We start from the raw sequence: 20,022 nt of genomic DNA, 5'->3' as shown, positions 1-20,022 counted from the left end.
GCCATTCTAGGCAACAGAAACATGGCAGAGGGTATCACAATCCCAAACTTGAAACTATACTACAAAGCCACTGTGTTAAAAACAGCATGGTACTGGCAAAGAAACAGACCCATGGATCAGTGGAATAGATTAGAAGGTGCAGAAACAACTCCAGACATATTCAGCTACTTCATCTTTGACAAAGGAGTCAACCATCCCCACTGCAGGAAAGATAGCCCCTTTAATAAATGGTGCTGGAAAAACTGGATTTCAACTTGCCAAACATTAAAACTATAACCCCATCTTTCACCATTTACTAAGCTAAAATCCAAGTCAATTAAAGATCTAAATATTAAAACAGAAACATTGAAGTTGTTGGAAAATATATTAGGTAGAACTCTCAAAGATGTTAGCATAGGAAAAGTCTTTATGAACAAATCTTCAGTAGCAAAGGAACTAGTCCAAAGAATCAACAACTAGGATTTCATCTTTTAAAAAATCTGCACTGCAAGAGAAACCTCCAACAAAGCTAAGTGACAACCTACTCTGAGGGAAAAGAATTTTAACTGCTGTTCCTCAGACATAGTTCTACCACTTAATATATATAAAGAACTCAAAGAAAATCAGACTCCCCAAATTAAAAAAGCCAATTAAAAATGGGCAAGTGAAATGAACAGACATTTCTCAGACAAAGGAGTAAAAGCATCAAATAAACATATGAAAAAATATTCAACATAACTGGTCATTTTAGAGGTGCAGATGAAAACAACATTGAGATTCCATTTTACTCCAGAAGGAATGTCTGCTATAAAAAAAACCCCAATAACAAATATTTTCAGGGTTGCAGTGGAAATGTAATATAATGCAGCCACTGTAATATGCCCTCCAAGAGCTCTGTATGATGACATGTAGGGTTTTTGGCAGGTGTCTTTAGTATAGTTTTGGTTGGTGTTTTTACAATGGCTTTGCTGGTAGAGCATATTTATCATGAAAACCACAATCAAATCGAAGCCAAAACTGAAAAAGACTCATATAAACATTGTCATTGTACACATCAATTCAGGCAAGTCTATCACCACTGGCTATCTGATCTACAAATGTGATGGTACAGACAACAGAACCATGGAAAGTTTTGAGAAGCTGTTGAGATATACCTACGTCTTGGATAAATTGAAAGGTTCAAATCAATGTGGCATTACCACTGTTTTAGTTTGTGTCTGGATGTCCCCCCCATAGCCTCATGCCATCATAGGCTATTTTGGAAGTGGCTGAATCTAGAGTGTGTGATTGATTCATGGTGGGGGTAGACCCAAGGGCACTAGCATTAAGGGTGTGACTGCTACCCACCCTAGGTATTTTGAATAAGATAAAAGGGACAGGGAGATATTAAGGTTTCTTGTTACTTTTGCCACTTGTGCACACCATGAAGTGTTTCTTCTCTGTGACATCCCTCTGCCATGTGCTATTCTGCCTTGGAGACAGCCAATTATGGATTGAAACTTCTACAAACTGTGAGCTAAATAAACCCCTTCCCCTTTAACTTTGGGTGTAGGGTATTTTGTCTCAGCAATGAGAGAAAAGCAACTAACGTAACCATTGCTATCTCCTTGTGAAAATTTTAGACCAGCAAATAATATGTGACTATCATTGATGCCGCAGGACTCAGATACTATACAAAAAACATGATTACAGGCTTACTGTGCTGTCCTGACTGTTGCTGCTAGTGCTGGTGAATCTGAAGCTGGTATCTCCAAGAATGGCCAGAACTTTGAGAATGCCCTCTGACTTACACACAGGGTGTGAAACAACTAATTGTTAAAGTTAACAAAATGGATTCTACTGAGCTGCCCTACATCCAGAAGAGATATGAGAAAATCTTTAAGGAAGTCGGCACCTACATTAAGAAAGTTGGCTACAACCCTAACAAAGTAGCATTTGTGCAAACTGATGGTTGGAACAGTGACATGTTGGAGCCAAATGCTAACATGTGTTGGTTCAAGGGTTTTAAAGTCACTCATAAAGCTGGCAATGCTAGTAGAACCACACTGCTTGGAGCTTTTGATTGCATGATACTGCCAATTTGTCCAATTGATACCACTTTGTATCTGACTTTCCAGTATGGCTGCAAAACTTGTAGCATTGTCACTATCAGTGTTAGCAACTGGAGACTTGTTAGGGAATTGATCATGTTAAAGTATTTTGACACTGCCATATTGTCACTATCAGTGTTAGCAACTGGAGACTTGTTAGGGAATTGATCATGTTAAAGTATTTTGTGACACTGCCATTTTGGGCTGGATTTCTGGGTTCTTCTACCCCTAAACCCTTGTCTTAAGTCTCCTTTTCCCAAGACCATGTCAGTATATAGAATTGAAACTTAGAGCTTCCGCAAGGTGTGAATCTTAAAAGGCAACATGGCTTGTGATAGGTTAAGAACAGCCTACCCCACCTTAATGGTAAAGTCTTTAGCTCCAAGCCCCATAAATAGGCCAGCACTCCCTTATCTCTCTCTCTCTCTCTCTCTCTTTCTCTCTGTTCTCTCTCTCTCTACTCTTTCTCTCTCTCTCTGCTCTTTCTCTCTCTGCTCTTTTTCTCTGCTCTGCTCCCCTGAATAAAATCTTGTTGGACCTCTCAGTGAGCATGGCCTAGTTGTTCCCTTTCATTGGTGTCAGAAGTGGGATCTATGATTGCCCAGCTCACAGGTTAACATACCTGGGGACCCGAAACCCGGATACTGAGACGCTCCAACTCTGCCCCATCCCATGTCAGTGACAACCTTCCTTGGTGCCATTCTTGCATCCAACACCAATCCATCTATTTTCAGGTCTGCACCAGATATTGTGTAAGTTTCCCCATTCTGGGATGTCTTTTGGGTAGTGGGAGATCCCGGGGTCCCAGACCTCCATGAGGACATCCACCTTGGACATGGCCTGGTGCTGGGCCCTCCGTCCTCCACATAGCAAACCACTGTGTTTGTTAGGTTAAGGCCGGGACTTAACCAGGCCTCTCTGTCCTTGCTTGGGATGCCCTGAAGGTGTCAAGAGGCTTCCACTTAAACTCCTACCTTGTACAAGGGATGCCTTTGCAAGAGACACGAGTTCCACCCTTTCAGACACTGGTCTGAAAAGGAGGTCTTATCAGAACTCTAAGAGATGTCTGGACTTCTGATAACCTCCTCCACTGTCCTCTTGGTGGTCATGGGCTCTGGCTCTTCCATACCCTCAGACTATCCTTTGGAATGCTTACTCAGAAATTTGGAGGGCCTTGATCTAAAACCCAAGTGGATAATTCACTTATCCACTCAAATTTGTGTAATATCAATTAGACAATCAAAATGTCTGGCCACCTAATGGCTCCCTTGAACTGGGTCTAATTTGAGACCTATATAACTTTTGTGAGCCTCAAGGAAAATGGTCAGAGATTCCATGTGTTCAGGGCTTTTCTTATCTTAGCCAACAACCCTCTCTTTGTTCCACTACCCAGAAATCACCTCTCCCTCTATTGCCTCTCCCCACACTTCTGGTAGCCCGCGGTCCCTCAATCACCAATTCCCTTCCTCTTAACTCTTCAGGCCCACTGGATCCGGCTGATGACCCTCCCCCATATCCGACCCCCGGCCCAAGAAACCGACCCACTCCTTCCCCTATCTTGTCTGGTTCTTCCTCTCCTCCTACTCCCCCTACCCCTCTCATCTCCTCAACACCTCCCACCTCAACTGCTCCATCCTATGCCCCAACTCCACCCCTTACCCACTCCAAGACCCAAGCAAGCCAAGTGATGGTGCCCTTGCACGAAGTAGCAGGAGTAGATGGCATTGTCCACATTCATACTCCCTTCCCCATGACTGAACTAGTCCTCATCCAAGCCAGACTTGGATCTTTCTCTGCTGATCTGACAACCTTTGTAAAACAATTTCAACTCTTGATACAGTCTTATCAATGAACCTATCATGATCTTTTTGTTGTCCTTACCAATGCTTTAACTCCTGAAGAAGGCAAAAGAGTGCTGGATCAGGCCCATGCCCATGCCGATCAGGACCACTTGACAATCATCATCTGGTAGGTGCTGTTGCAGTCCCAGAGCAAGACCCAGACTGGGATTACAACACTGAGGAAGGAATTGAAGCTCAAGACAGGTATATTAATGGTCTCCTTCATGGGCTCCGTAAAGCCACCATGAAGTCTGTCAACTATGAAAGGCTTAATGAAATTATATAGGATAAGAATGAAAATCCATCTCTCTTTTTACAAAGGCTGACTGATGGCCTCTGCCAACACACCAAACTTTACCCTGAGTCTGTTGATGGCCAGAGATTGATTATGATGCATTTCTTTTCTCAGAGCGACCCTGACATTAGACTCAAAATAAAAAAGCTCAAGAGGGAACCTTTGACTCCCTCTGCAGAAGTTCTGGCCGCAGCATTCAAAGTTTATCATGGCCATGATGATCTCAAAATCACCAAAAAATACCAGTTACTGGCACAAGCCCTCGATCCTGCTATGCCATAGGTGTCTCAAAGAAAGAGACCCTTCAGGGGACCCCCATACTTATGGGGACCCTGCTTCTGTGCAATCAAGAGGGACATTGGGCCAGTGATTGCCCAAATCCTAAGGCGCCCACAAAGCCTTGCCCTAAGTGTCAACAGAGGGGACACTGGGGTTTCGACTGCCCCTGGCATCCACCTGCCATCGGGCCGCTGGCCCTGCCACTCCCCTGAGTGATGACCTGATAGGTCTGGCAGCAGCTGCAGGGCTATGAAGAGGCCCTGGCATAACTGGCCCAATGCGGATCACCACCCAGGAGCCCAGGGTGACCTTGACTGTGGCAGGTAGGACTACTGTTCTCCTATTAAACACTGGTGCCAGCTTTTCTGCATTGAGAGAATATTGGAGACCTACCTTCCTGTCTCAGACCTCTATTGTTGGGGTAGAAGGTCAAAAGAAACACCCTCGACAGATTCCTCTACTGTCATGCACAATTGGTGATTTTTCATTTCTTTATTCCTTCCTAGTCCTCCCATTCTGTCCCATTCCCTTATTTGGTCATGACATTTTATCCCAAATTGGGGCATCCAATCATTTTTCTATGCCAAGCCCTTCCAGCACTCCAATGTCTTTCTTTTGTCTTTTATTATCCCAAGCTATTGAACCTCCAGTCTCCACATCCAAATGGCCGATTAATCCCTCCCTCATAGACCCCCAGGTGTGGGATGTTCAAACTCCTTCAGTGGCCAAATGCCTCCCTGTCAAGGTCCTCCTCAAAGATCCCTCATGATTTCTGAATCAGGCACAATATCCCCTCCCTCGTACAAGCATAGAGGGGTTAGATCCCATCATAAATAGCCTATTGCAAAAAGGGTTTCTGAGACCCACCAACTCTCCATTCAATACCCCTATCTTGGCAGTAAAAAAATCTAATGGAACATATCGATTGGTTCAAGACCTCCAAATCATTAATTCTGCCACTGTTCCCATTCACTCTGTTGTGCCCGATCCCTACACTCTCCTGTCCTCAATCTCATCCATTGCCACCCGTATTTCTGTTCTAGACCTCAAAGATGCTTTCTTTTTGATCCCCTGATGTAGAGATACCCAAGACATTTTTGTATTTACCTGGACTGATCCCTTCTTTAATATATCTACTCAATTAACCTGGACCCTATTGCCCCAGTGTTTCAGAGACAGTCCCCACTTGTTTGGTCTAATTCTAGCCCAAGATTTATCCCTTCTCCAACTTCAAGGTTCACGATGTATCCAATATGTCGATGACCTCCTCCTTTGTGCTCCTTCATTAATTATACTCCAACAAGATACTTACATGCTTCTAAATTTCATATCCAAGAGTGGATATCGAGTTTCCCCAGCCAAGGTCCAACTCTTCAAACAACAGGTCACCTATTTGGGGGTATCTTTAATACCTAGTTTTAAGTCTATTACAGTAGATAGAAAATGGGTTCTTCAAGATGTTCCAACACCCTCCACCAAGAAAGAGCTCCTTTCCTTCTTGGGTATGGCTGGATATCTTAGATCCTGGATTCCCAACTATTCACTGCTGGCAGCCGCCCTTTATGAGGCCATTAAAGGAGATCCCCATGAGTCTATAGATACTTCTATAACCACACCCTTTGTTCGCCTTAAGTCCAGCCTATTAGAGGCCCCTGCTTTATACTTCCCCCATCTGTCATGTCCCTTTTATCTTTATGTGTCAGAAAATAAGGGATTTTCAATTGGGGTCTTGGGCCATCAGTTAGGACCCACATTTGTGCCTGTGGCCTACTTATCTAAGCGGCTAGATCCCACCATCAGAGGTTGGGCCCCCTGCTTGTGAAGCCTAGCTGGCACATCTCTCTTAGTTGAAGAATAAAAAATAAACTCACTTATGGATCCCCCACCATGGTTCTCTCCCATCATTCCATCTCAGATTTATTAAATTATAAACATCTGCAACGTATATACTGACCTATTACTGACATGTTATTGGCTTTTTGTTGACTCTTTTTACTTTTTCTCCCCTCTACTTTTAGTTTCTTGCCTTGCCTATTTGATTTGCTCTGTTGGGCCTCATGGTGTTGTGACTTTCATTGTCTTTTTGTAGGATATTGTGTAGAATTCCTTGTAGTGCTGGTTTGGTATTCCTGAAGTTTCTCAGGTGTTCTTTGTCATAGAAGTATCTTATTTCCCCATCCATTTTGAAAGAGAGTCTTGCAGTATACATCAGTCTAGGTTGGAGGATATTTTCTTTTAGGCTTGAAATACATCACTCCAAGATCTCCTTTACTTGAGGGTTTGTGTTGAAAAGTCTGCTGTGATTCTGATGGGCATTCCTTTGCATGTGATTTGTTTCTTTTCTCTTAGTGCTTGTAGTATTTTGTTCCTCTGTTGGGTTTCTGGGATCTTTATTATTATATGTCTAGGTGTAGATTTTTTTTTGCTCATGGCTAGTTTGGAGTCTTATATGCCTCACTTATCTTTATGTCAAATTCTTCCCCTCTGGGAAGTTTTCTGTCATGAATTCTGTGAACAGCTTTTTAAAGTCATTTGTATTTTCTCCTGCTACTTCATGGATTCCTATCAATCTTATGTTATTCCTTGCATCATCAAAGAGTTGTTGGATTGATTTCTCATGATCCCTTAACTGATTTTAAGAGACTCGTCTTTTCAAGGTCACTGAATGCATTCCTATCTTCTATATCTGAGATTGTATCATTGCATTTTTTTATCCTGCTGTGAAAACTTTCTATAGACTTTTTAATTTCCTGGATATCTGTTTGAATCTATTTAATGGATTCCATTTCTTTCCTATATTGGGCACTCATTGTTTCCATTTCTTTACTATGCTGGGCCTTCATGGTCCTGAGCTCATCTGTTTTTTTTTTTTTTTTTTTTTTTGTCAGTTTCTGTTTCAGAGTCTCGAATCATGACATTCATTTTGCTCACTATCTCTATGGTTATCTGGGAAATTATTTCTGTTTTGAATTTTTCTAGAGGCTGATTGATCTGCTTTTTTACTTCCTGTGCTTTGAGTTCAGGGTGTCCTGGTGGTTCACTATCGGCCTTTTCATCCTCACTTGCCCTACTGTTTGCCATTGGTGAAATGGAAGTCTGTCTTTGTGCCTTGCTTAAGTCTTTTCTAATTTTTATTTTTCTTGTTGGGTTTTCCTTGGTTTAATGCCTAGGTTATTACTGAAATCTTCCTGATATAGTTGTGCTTTAGCTTTTGAGTCTCTAATGACTCACAGACATTCTCATTTTCATAATATCGAGAAAACAACTTATTAAGTCAATCACAATCCTTTATCCTAATTGATACAATCAGCAACATAATAGGATCAAGTACAACTCACAAATTGACCAATTGTGGTAGTCATTAATCTATCACCTTTAAACCATGTGAATTAAATTAAAATCAAGAAGCAGCCCAAAACATGTTTGCAGTGAATAAACTCTTCAATATAGCATCTTTGTCATTTAGGATGGGGGATTAGACAGAGTTGGGATGAGAGGAGTAGATAAGTAAAAGAATTGGCGAAGGTTTCAAATGAAGCCAGAGGACATAGAATGACCATACCTTCTTAAGGAAATTATTAAAGTCAAAAGAGAAAGACACAGTGCAAGAATAAGGACAAGAATATTAACAATTTGACAGTAATAGGGGCTCACTTTCCTTTCAAACTATTGACCCTTGAGTGAAGTAAAATGAGAGAAGAACATGAAAAATAAAGAAACAACAATAAAGAAAGAAATCTGAGTTAGGGTAGGAACAGGAACAGAAAGTGAGATGATGAATAATATGGGGGAGCAAGAGACTGAGTTGGAAAAAGAGGATAGCAAAAGGAAAGAATTTAAAGACTGGAATGAGGAAAGGAAAGAAAAAAGTATTTGAAGGGCCTCTTTCAGACTTATCTCTGCTGTCATACAGAATAGCTGTATACAAGGACAAAACTCAATATATATATATATATAATTTCTAGTTCTAGCATCAAGAATAGTTAAAGTCTCATAATACAGATATAAATATCACGGAGTAATTGTGGAAAATGAAAAAAAAACTAAAGAGCACAAATGTCAATGAAATAGATTATTTTCATGATCTCTAGGTAATATTCATTACTGAATCAAAGCTTATAATTAGAAGGAGTTCAACATGGCTAGAAATTCTTCATTCCCTAGAGTAGCTAAATTCACTGAGCAATTTTAATCATCATCTCTTTTTAAACCTGAGAGATTATTTCTCATGTGATTTTCTCAGTAACATTACTCTTTGGCTTTTCTAACTTCTTTTGAAGACTTGGTGGAATTGCACAGCACAGATTTGGAGTCATGACCAAATGTGAAATAGTTCGGGTTAGTGGCTTCTGGTTTCCTCTATATCATTGTACCCTGGACTTTGCTTCACTCTGCTGGATGTCTGGGGTTCCATTTTGTTTCTGCATCTTGTCATTTTCTATTTTTCACATTTTGGTTTGCGCATTTTTTTGTTGATGCTTGCAAATTGCTTATGGTAGGTATCTTTATCACTAATATTGAGGCTTCCCTTGGAAATGTCTATTCCTCAGAGATGTCTTCTAGGTTTAGCTGGCTCTTTACCTTTGTGTCTGTCCCAAGATCCTACCTTCCCAATTTATTAGGAATGAGAAAGTGGTATCTATTTGGCTCAGCAGCCAGTCCTTTGGTACTGGACTATAGTGATGATCATGACTCCAAACAAGCACAGTGTTGTCATACAAGGGAAATCAACTGACTACAACAGACATGACATCCTACATAAAGTAGTATAAAAACTGACGAACTATTAATTTGGCACTTTTAATTATAGGAGCAAGATATACAGTTATATAACAAAGTCCAACATAACAAGAACTTATATGCAGTAAGCTTACTTTCAGTGGAGTGATTTCACCCTGTGGACATAATTTAAGAAAAAATAATATTGATTCCAGGGCTTGAATTCAGGACCTTGTGCTTATGAGTTAAGTGTGATACCACTGAGCTAAATCCCCAGCCTCCTTCAGAATATTTTGAAGAGCTGGTTTGGTGATCATGAATTTCTCTATTTGTTCTTTGTTATGGAAGCATCTTATTTGTGCATTGATTTTGCAAGAAAGTTTTGCAGGTTACCTCAGTTGGGGTTGGATGTGGTTTTCTTTTCGGACTTGAAATATTTCACTCTACACTCCTCCTGATTTAATGGTTTGTGTTGTGAAGCCTGGTGTGATTCTGATGGGCTTTCCTTTATAGGTGATTTGTTTCTTTTGTCCAACAACTTTTAATGTTCTATTTTCATGCTGAATTTCTGTAATCTTGATTATTATATACCTTGGTATAGATATGTTTTGTTCATGGCTAATTAGAGTTCTGTATCTCTCAGTTATCTATACTCCAAATTATTTTTTCATATTTGGGGAGTTTTCTGCCATTACTTTTGTGATATATAGATTTTTAAAGACCTATTTTATATGAAAATTTTATACTGCACCTACTTTCTTGATCTGCCATGTATAAAAAAATCAATAGCCTTCTTGTTCACACAAAAAATAATTTGAAGTGCCTCTTTCAGACTATATCTCTGTTGTCATGATATGCAACATGTGCAGCCATGTGCAGAACTAAGTCCTTTGATCTCAGCTAGCTGATGGCAGACCCCTGAGATTCAGAATGATTTTGGGCTACAAGGCCCAGATTGAGTTCCCTGACCTCCTGAAGGATTGAACTCTGCAAAGTTCTACTACAGGTTCCCTTTGCCCTTTCTTTGAAGTTGTTCAAAGTCTGGAGCTCAGAAAAATGCCCTTTATGACCACCTGTGCCTCTGCAGAGTGGATCCAAGGACTGGCACAATAAGCAGGTCTGAGAATGGGGGGTCACAAGGATGGAGGTGTTGCAGGGGTGCCTGCGCGGCAAGCTAATCCTCACCAATTGGGCCCAGGCAGGCCAGAGGGAGAACAGATCTCCAAGCGGCTGTTCTGGACCTCCACCTTCCACCTTCCAATGGGTGCTGGTCCTACAATAACTAAATTTAAAATGCAATGCATAAATTTAAGAGCAGAATGAATGAAATAGAGAAATGAATCAGTAAACTAAAGGTAAAACAATACAAAAGACTAACCTAAATGAATAACAAAGATAAAAATGGTCTAAAAAAAGGAATATATCCTCAAGAACCACTGAGACTATAACACAAGATCTAACATTTGTGTTCCAGAGTAATGGATGGAGAGGAGAGAAAGCATTTGGTAGAAAAATTACTTAAAGAAATGATAAATGTTGTACAAGCATGCCAAAAGACTTATACTTACAAATTCAAGAAGCTGAGCAAACTCCAAATATGTTATATCCAACAAAGTTCATTCCAAGTCACATCAAAATTAAACTTCTGGAGACTAAAGACAAATGCAAATCTTGATGATCATGAGAGAAGTGACTCCTTACTTAGCAAGGGGAAAATGATTCAGATAAATATGATTTTTCACCAGAGAAAAAAATCATAAGTCAGAATTAAGAAGTGACAAATTGTTCAAGTCCTTCAAAAGAAAATCAACACAAAAAGCTATATTGATCAAAAAGTATTCTTTAGAAATGAAGATGAAATCAAAACATGCTCAGATGAAAAAAATTTTCATTTAAAATAAATTTTTGTGAGTTATGTGGATGATATTCAGAATTTTTCATCTAAAAATGGCTAAGAAAAATTCTTTAAACAAAAAGGGTATGATGAAGAAACACGGATTATGAGGAAGAAAGAAAAGGTGTATTGTGCAACAGCATGGGTAAATACAATAGATTTTCCTCTTCTTGACTTTCTAAATTATGTATAATTTTGGAAGCAAAAAATTCTTAACACTGTCTGTTGTTCTTCTAAATATATGTAGGTGAAACATTTAAGTTAACTATATTTTAAGTATAAAAGTATGCATTTAATTGGATGAAGGATATAAAGTTAGGCAAGGCTTCCCCACCTCATCACGATGTAAAATGTCAAAAATACTTTGATAAACATGTATGTCTAATACAATTCCAAGAAAAAAATAAAAAAGCTATACAAAGAGATAAATTTCAAAACACTATAGATAAAAAAGGAAATTTTATAAATATATTTAAGCAACCCAAGTATAAAAGGAAATAGACAAAGCAATAGCAAAGAGAACAAACAAAAAATAACATGCTTGACTAAAAGTCCTAACATATAAATAATTATAATAAATGTAACTAATCTAATAAACCAAATAAAAGACTGAAATGCACAGTGAATTAAAATACAGGGCTAAACTGTTACTTACAAGAAATTGACTTTAAATATAACTATAAATATAGTAGTCCATCCTTTACCTTTAAAAGTAAAAGAATTTAGAAAGATACATCATGTAAAAAAAAACTAAAAGAAACAAGAAATGGCTATATTACTATTATATAAAGTAGACATCAGAGCAAAAGAAATTATCGGAGACTTAAAGTACACTTTACAATAATAGATGTGTTAATTCAGGAAGAAGATAGAGAAGTCCTTAATGCTTGAGCACAAAAGAAGGGGGATGTAAAAAACGTGAAGCAAAGTCTGAGGAGTTCAAAAGATAAATAGATAAATTCACCACCATATTTGGAGATTTCAGAAACTATTGACAATTGATAGACTACTTATAAAATCAGCAAGAATATAAAATAAATTAACAATAATATCAACCAATAGTGTTTAACATTTATAGAGCATGTAACATAATCGCATGAAAATCCACATTCTTTTCAAATTCTTATATAATATATAACAAAATATGTGATACTCAGGACCATAAGTAAAAAGTTAACAAATTTAAAGGAAGTCCTACAAAGTGTATTCTTTAGCCACAATAGAATCAAAACAAAACTCACAACAGACAGTTAAGAAGAAAAATTCCAAATATTTGGAACGCTGACAATACTTTTTAAAATAATCTATGGAAGAAAGAGGTAGCTTTAAGAGAAATAAAGAGTACACTACATAGAAATCAACATATAGTAAAATTTGAGGTACCTATCTGAAGCAGTTTTGAGAAGGAATGATATAACACTATATGCATACACTATATAATGGAAAAAACTCAAATCAACATTGAAAGCTGCCACCAATAGAACCTGAAAAAGAATCATAATGTAAGTATAAATCACACAAAAACAATTAAATACTAATGAGGGAAAAATCAATAAAATTGTCACAAGAAAAATAATACAGAAATAAGTAAAACTAAGATGCTACTCTTTGAAAGGTTAATAAAATTGGCAAATATCTAGACACAAAACAAAAGAACACACAAACTGCCAATATCAGAATAAAATAGATTATTATTATTTTTTCCTCATTGAGTTGATTGGTACATTTTAGGTATACAGTACAGTTACATTCATTATCGGGATCTTGTACCTTTACATGACAGGCCTTGGTTCTCATTTTTTCCCCTTGTCCCTGCCCTCCCTTCACTCCTCCTCCCCTCCCCCTTTACAAACACTTCACTTCCATTTTTTCGTTTTCTCATATTTTTCCCTTATTAGCTTTCCCCTACCCTTCCCACTTGCCCTATAACTTCATAAAATAGATTATTACTATAAATTATGAAGAAAATAGTATAATATAAATAAGTCTGAACACATATATGTAAAAATTTAGATGAAATGGATTGATTCATTGAAAAATAAAAGCTATCAATCCATTCAATATCAAATAAGATCCAGATGTTTCCAATCTTGCGATGGTATAAACAATACACATTCAGTAGAAACACTACTTCACATTTAAAATTTTTATCTTCTCCCAGCCAAGCAATATGTGGCATGATATTTTCTTGTGATACTATGTAGTGGTAATGCGCTATGGTATCCAGTCAGCCATGTGATCACAGAGGTAAACAACTGATACTCTACAGCAGTGATGATGAAAGAGTTTTCAGTGATGAAAACAGTCTGCTGTGGCATGCATGCCATAGGTTTGCCAGTACAACTCTATAGTATAGTGTGTTACTAACATATGGTGTATTAAGTGTGATATTTTCAACTTATATGGGTTTCTACAGGCATAATCCTATCATCTATTATGAAGCTTTTGAATTTTAATAGCTATACAGCTGTGAAATACAGCCTCTTCACGACCTAGAAATGAATCACGAAGAACACAATATAGTGAAGAGAAAAAAGTACATCTCTGAGAAATGGAAAGGAGCTGACAGGAAAGTTAGAAACTACAGAGAAATAAGAGAAACAGACCAAGACACAGAGAAAAGAACTAAGAAGTCTGGAAAGCATAAATAAAAGTGAGGCATAGAGAATTACCAATAGTAACAATCAGAAAAGAACTGCATGATAAATACAACCATGATGTCAAACACGAGAACAGAATCTTAAAAGCTGTTTGAGAAAAGCATCACTTATAAGGGTAAACCAATTAGAATTATAGGCGACTTCTCAACACATAATGTAAAGGCCAGAAAAATTTGAAATGTTTCCAGTCCCAATAGAAAACAACTTATAACCCAGATAGATATATCCTGTAAAACTATCTTTCAAAATTTATGGAAAAATAAGGCCTTTCCATGACAAAGAACACATTAATAAAGACATAAACACCAAATAAGTATTACAAATACTATCCTAGAAAAAGAAAATGAAGCCAACAATACAAATAAGTCAAAGAGAGTGAATATGCTTGGCAAGATGAGAAGCTAAGGAGAAGGAACAAAATCCAGGAATTCAGCAACAGGAATATAATGGAATGACAAGAGTAAGTGAATGCATTTCAGCAATAAACCTCTGTGGAGTTTCTTGTAACACCCAATGGGTCAATGTCTTTTTGGGTTGGTGGGGTGCGGCAGAAGATTTCTCAGTCTGAGGAGCTGGAACATCATGAAGACAGAATGTTTTGCCAACTGTAGCAGAGCTGGGTCTTATTGAGAAAAAAAAGGAAAGCTCCCTAAAGGTTAATGAGATAAAAGTTAATAATTCAGCCAAACTGCCACCATGCCTTGCTAACCTCTGCACTCAGCAGAACACTATGCCTTTGTTGTTCCTCAATAAATCCAGGAGTATGAGTCAGTTTTGGACTTTGCTTTATTTTGGTTAACTCCCCTTGTTGGAGGAAATACGAAACATGAAATATATCTCCCAACCTGTGAACTGTATGATATGCAGAGTTCTTGTTCTCTAGAAATCAAAGAATGAGTCCTAGGAACAATGGAGGTTAAAAATAGGAAGATATTTATTGATAGGAAAGCTCCTGAGGGGCAGGAGGGGTCCCAAGTGGGTAACCCAGGGGCCCCACTTTACAGAGAAGTTTTATAAGGTGAAACCCACATGGGTACAATACGGGCCACAGCTGTGAACATCCAATAAGGTTACAAGCACAGTCACTTAGGTAATGGTGGTCCAACTGGGAAGCAAGTCATGTAGTAAGCATGGATGGAAAGAACAAGGATTCTCCTAGGAGGCAGTAGGCCCAGAGGTCTCTGGTCACCCCCAGAGTGGTCATTGCCTATCTCTACTTAGCTAAGGCCAGTTATTTGAAGAAGTATGGGGGTCTGGTCATCTTGTCTCTATCTTGAGGCCTGGTTTTCAGCCAATGTGCAGCTGTGGTGTGTTTCACCTTTGTCCTGGCACTCTCAAGGACTTAGTTTTATTTGTCTGCCTATAATAGTTCTACTTAGCTCATCTGTCTATAATATTCCCACCTCTGAAGAAGTATCCCAAACTGCCATGAGGTCTCCTCCTGCTCTCAATTATAAAATACAGAAAAAGCAATTTTTAATAAAGTATTAAGTGAGTTGTCTGGGGAAAAAGCCATCTTTTATAATATCTGGGGCTGATTGTGTAATAAACTTATCCTTAAGAATAGTCTGTCCTGTTAATTCAGGAGCTAAGGATGTATGTTTTATCAATGCCTCTTGTAAGCGATCTAAAAAGGCAAAATGGTTTTCTTTTTCCTCCTGTGGAATAGTTGCTAATTTAAAATAATTAAAAGGCTTAGATCTCATCCTTCTTAGACTTGCAAGAATACACATCTGAAAGGCCAGGGATTTAGCTTAGTAGTGCTCCCACATGCCTTGTAAGCACAAGGTCCTGAGTTTAATCCCTGGTGCATGCGTGCACATCCACACGTGTGTGCACACACACAAATAATGAAAGAATACACATCTGAAATATCTATTATAATCTCCTGCCTGGTTAGTAGGCCAGTTGGGATCCTGTGTGGAGCTTAGGCTCCAGTAAGGACTGGCTGCTCCCCAAGCTGTCTGTGTTCTGGGTCCCTAACATTAATAATATGATATTTATCTCCATATGAAATGGCATCTTATAATGCTGCTTGTTTTTCTTTAGCATTGAACATTTGATTTAAAAGTAACATTACATCTTTCCAGTCTAATTCATAGGTTTGGGTAAGTCCCATAAAGACCTCAATGTACTTATCAGGATCATCTGAAAACTGTCCTAGGTCTTGTTTGACCTGTTTGAGGTCACTGAGGAAAAAAAGGCATATGAACACGGGCATGCCCAAATCCAAGATTACTTCTTATAAGGGATATTGTCCTTGAGGGATTTGAACAAAATTAGCTATGGGTGGATATAGGTTTATAGAGGTTTTAAATACAGCTGGCTTGGGAATTTCACACTTAGATTCTAAAGGATAAGGATGAGAGATCTCAGGCTCTAAATAAAGGGCATGGGAAAAACTTCAAGTTTGGCAGTAGGTGGAACTTTCACTGGGATTGCCTCAGAAATTTTGTCCTCAGGGTCCAAAAGATGACGGTAAAATCCTCAGGTTTAATGATAAGGACCAGACATTCTGCAGCTTACATTTACACTTTGAATACAAACCACAATTATCTCTTAATGCAAAAAAGATGTGGACATAAGGCAATTATTACCATTTTTCCCTCTATTTACAGTATGATTCTAGTCATGAAGTAGCATCATAAGTAATACTTCATCTGCATTCCATTTTGGCTCTAGAGGATAAGCAGCTCATCCACAGGAATAGAGAATATTAGGTTGCTCTTCTTAAGTATGTGAGGATCAAACTTCTTCCAGTGTTTAAGAATGTATTCCAAAGGAGTAAGAGACTTTGATGTGGCATTCCCCTATTTTGGAAAAAACAAACAGAAACAAGGCAACTCTGTTTCTGATTGAATCCTTATGCTCCTAGAGCATTCTCTAGGATCTCAGCTCCAGGGCAGGTGGCTGCCAACTGGAGACAGCCCAGAAGGCAAGTTGGACTGGAGTAACCAAACTTTACCAGTGTGCAATCTGACCTTTGCCAGGGAACTTGTGTTCTTACTCCCATATGTATTTAAAAAGCCCTAGATACAATAGATTTTAGTTGTAAAATCATGTCTTTTTGAAGGAAACACTGTTAACCAAACCAATAATCATAAGATTCTAAGTCACTGTTTTCTAATTCTCTCAGAGAGAATGAGGCAGACAGATTAAAGGGTTGTACCTTTTTCCTGCAAAAGAGATCTCTTAGACACAGAAGCAGATAAAAGCCTCAGGGAATCTTCTCCCTTGAAGAAAACCACCACGACTCCTGTGTTATCTGATCACCTAGGTAACCTATTCCAGTGGGAAGACAGACTACACATTGTTCAAAGTTCACAAGGCACATTCATCAGGTCTCCCCAAGCACCTAAAAGAGAAAAGCTGGTTGATATCCCTTTTATTCCTAGTTAGCAAAGCACAAATGCACACCATTTCTCTCAGCTATTCTAAGTCTTCCTAAAGAGGTGCAGTCTGGTAGGAAAGGAGCCAAAGAGTCCCAACATTAATTCCCAAGAGCTTTGGAGTTTCTAGCCTATTAAAGATTTGTCAAACAACCTCTATGAAGTTACTATTTTCTATTTGTGTCTATCTTACTAGCAGAAAGAGAACATTCCTGTCCAGTAGCTCAATTCTTAATGGAGGCTTGAGAAAGGGACCTACCAGTATGGTTTCAGGTCACTCTGAGACAGAGGATATCTGATGATCACTGAAAGGGTTACCTTTTACCTAGTTAGGGGACAACAGTTATGTGGGGATTTTTCTACTGATTACCCATTTGAACTCTTGGGAGCCACTTTCCACTGGGGGATCTTCAAGCATCTGCCACAGAGTAGACCTGGCCATGATCTCTCAGCTGTCACTCCAGTTTACACTAGTTCCACAGAATCAGAGATCTGTCTCTGAAAAGGAATCTAGTTGCCTGTCTTGCCAGTATGGAGCCTACACTTTGGTAGCCAAAGTACTTTCTCATACATAAATGATAAGAGCCAGACCTATGGAGGAGAGAGAGAGAGAGAGAGAGAGACAGAGAGAGAGAGAGAGAGAGAGAGATTCTTCCTTAAACTACATGTGTTTTGGTCCCTGAAGTGTTGTGCTTAAGGAAATAGCTCCTCTGCTTTCACCTAGAAGTGGGTTCTTTCCACCAGGTTTCAATTGCAGTCTCCTGGGAAAGACTGTTGCTCAGAGTACTAAGTGGGGACATGGCCTATATTCATGTGCTCTCCTGGATGGGCAAAACCTCAATGTCTCATCTAAACCAGAGATGGGTATGTTTCCTGATCCAGAATGACTTCCCTATCTTTGACATTAGCAAAAGCACTCATTTTCTAAGGATTTAACGTAAAGGTTCTTAGAAGATTGACATTGAGTATTTCAAAGATCATTTCTGAATTTACATGTCTCTATAAAGGAGAGAATAAAAGTGGCAGGAGAGATTTGAAGGGAGACCAGGAAAGAAGGCCTTTTCTTCTCAGGCTCTCGGTGAGTTATGGAGACAACTTGTTGCTGAGTCATCACTCACAGCCTGGAAAGGTGAGAGTGGGGAATCTCAAGAGGTACGACTGCCTCTCCACCAGTGGAAGATCAGAAGAGAAAGGAAATTGAGGCAGGGCTGGCCCAAAATTTTCTCTGGAGTATAGAGAAAGATTGGGCCAGACTGCTCAGTGAAACCTGTCCTCCAGGTCTTAAGAATGGCTGCAGGCCTAGTGCCTTACTATTAATATTTTTAATTAATTAATTTTATTGGGACATTTAAAGTATACAATGTGCTGACATTCATCATTGCAAATGTGCACCTTTACATAATTGATCTTGGTTCTTATGTTTTTTCATTCCCCTGCCCTCCCTTCAACCCCTCCACTCCTCCCTAACTACAAAGACTTTGTTTCCATTTTTTTTTTCTCATGTTAATTCTATTCCCATCTTTTTCCCTACTCCCCCACTTCTCCTTCCCCTTTGCACCTTTTCTTTCTATTTCACATCTGTTATACCTTTTAGTCCTTATTTACACTTTCAGGTTCTCACACTAGAGAAACTATTTGGTATTTACACATATGCATTCCATTTATTTCACTTAAGAGTATCACCTCAATATGCATCCATTTAGCTATAAATGTCTCTAGTTTCTCATTCTTTATGGCTGAGTACTACACTATTTAAAAAGAAACACATTTTCTTTATTCAGTCCCAGTTGATGGGCAATTGGACTGCTTCCAAGTTTTAGCTATCACACATTGTGCTGCCATGAACATGGGTTCACATATATCTCTGTGGTATAATTCTTTTAATTCTTTAAGGGAAGATACCAAGCAGGGGGATAGCTGGGTCAAATTGGACCTCCAATCCTAGTTCTTGGAGGTATCTCCATACTAATTTCCACAGTGGTTGCACCAGTCTACACTGGCACCAGCAGTGGAACATGGTTGCTCTTTCCCCACAGCCCTGTCAGCATGTTATTGGTTGATTTCTTTTTTTTTTTTATTGAGTTTATTGGTACATTTAGGGATACAGTACAGTTACATTCATTGTTGGGATCATGTACCTTTACATGGCAAGCCTTGATTCTCATTTTTTTCCCCTTACCTCTGCCCTCCCTTCACCCCCTCCTCCCCTTGGTTGATTTCTTAATAGCAGCCATTCTTTCTGGGGTGAGGTGGAATCTCATTGTTGTTTTCATCTGCATCTCTCAAATGACCAGTGATGTTGAACATTTTTCATATGTGTATTTGCTATTTCTACTTCTTTGTCTGAGAAATGTCTGTTCATTTTAGATGTCCATTTTTGGATTGGGTCTTTAAATTTGGGAGGTCTGATTTTTAAAAGTTCATTATATATTCTAGATAGTAGACCTTTGTCTGAGGAAGAGCTGGAGAAAAGTTTTTCCCACATTATGGGTTGTCTCTTCACATTATTGGTTGTTTCACTTGCCATGCAGAAGCTTTTTAATAAGAAGAGATCCCACTTGTTGAATGTTTGTGCTAGTTCACGGGCAACTGAGGCTTTGTTGATAAAATCTTTTCCTACACCAATACCTTCAAGAGTTCTACCTAACCTCTCTTCCAGCCAGGTTTTTTAGTTTCGTGCATGGTGATAGCTATAGGTCTAGTTTTAATCTTAGGCAAGTGGAAACCCAGTTGTTCCAGCACCGTTTATTAAAGAGGCTACCTTTCCTGCACTGAAGGTGTTTGGCTCCTTTTTGGAAGAGGAGGTGGCTGAGTGTTTCTGGAGTTATTTCTGCATGTTCTCATCTGTTCTGCTGGGTCCTCAGGTCTGTTTCATT

The 20,022-nt window shown here is 38.8% G+C and overlaps 1 pseudogene; it reads left to right on the top strand.

The window, feature by feature from the left end:
* The first annotated feature begins 966 nt into the window (after window positions 1-966).
* On the top strand, window positions 967-2,237 carry LOC104867032 (annotated as a pseudogene).
* Window positions 2,238-20,022: the final 17,785 nt, after the last annotated feature.

This window comes from Fukomys damarensis, unplaced genomic scaffold (assembly GCF_012274545.1).
Source record: "Fukomys damarensis isolate Sample0158 unplaced genomic scaffold, DMR_v1.0_HiC HiC_scaffold_39, whole genome shotgun sequence".
NCBI lineage: Eukaryota > Metazoa > Chordata > Mammalia > Rodentia > Bathyergidae > Fukomys > Fukomys damarensis.
Note: the sequence above shows the minus strand (reverse complement) of the source record. Positions and strands in the feature narration are given on the sequence as shown.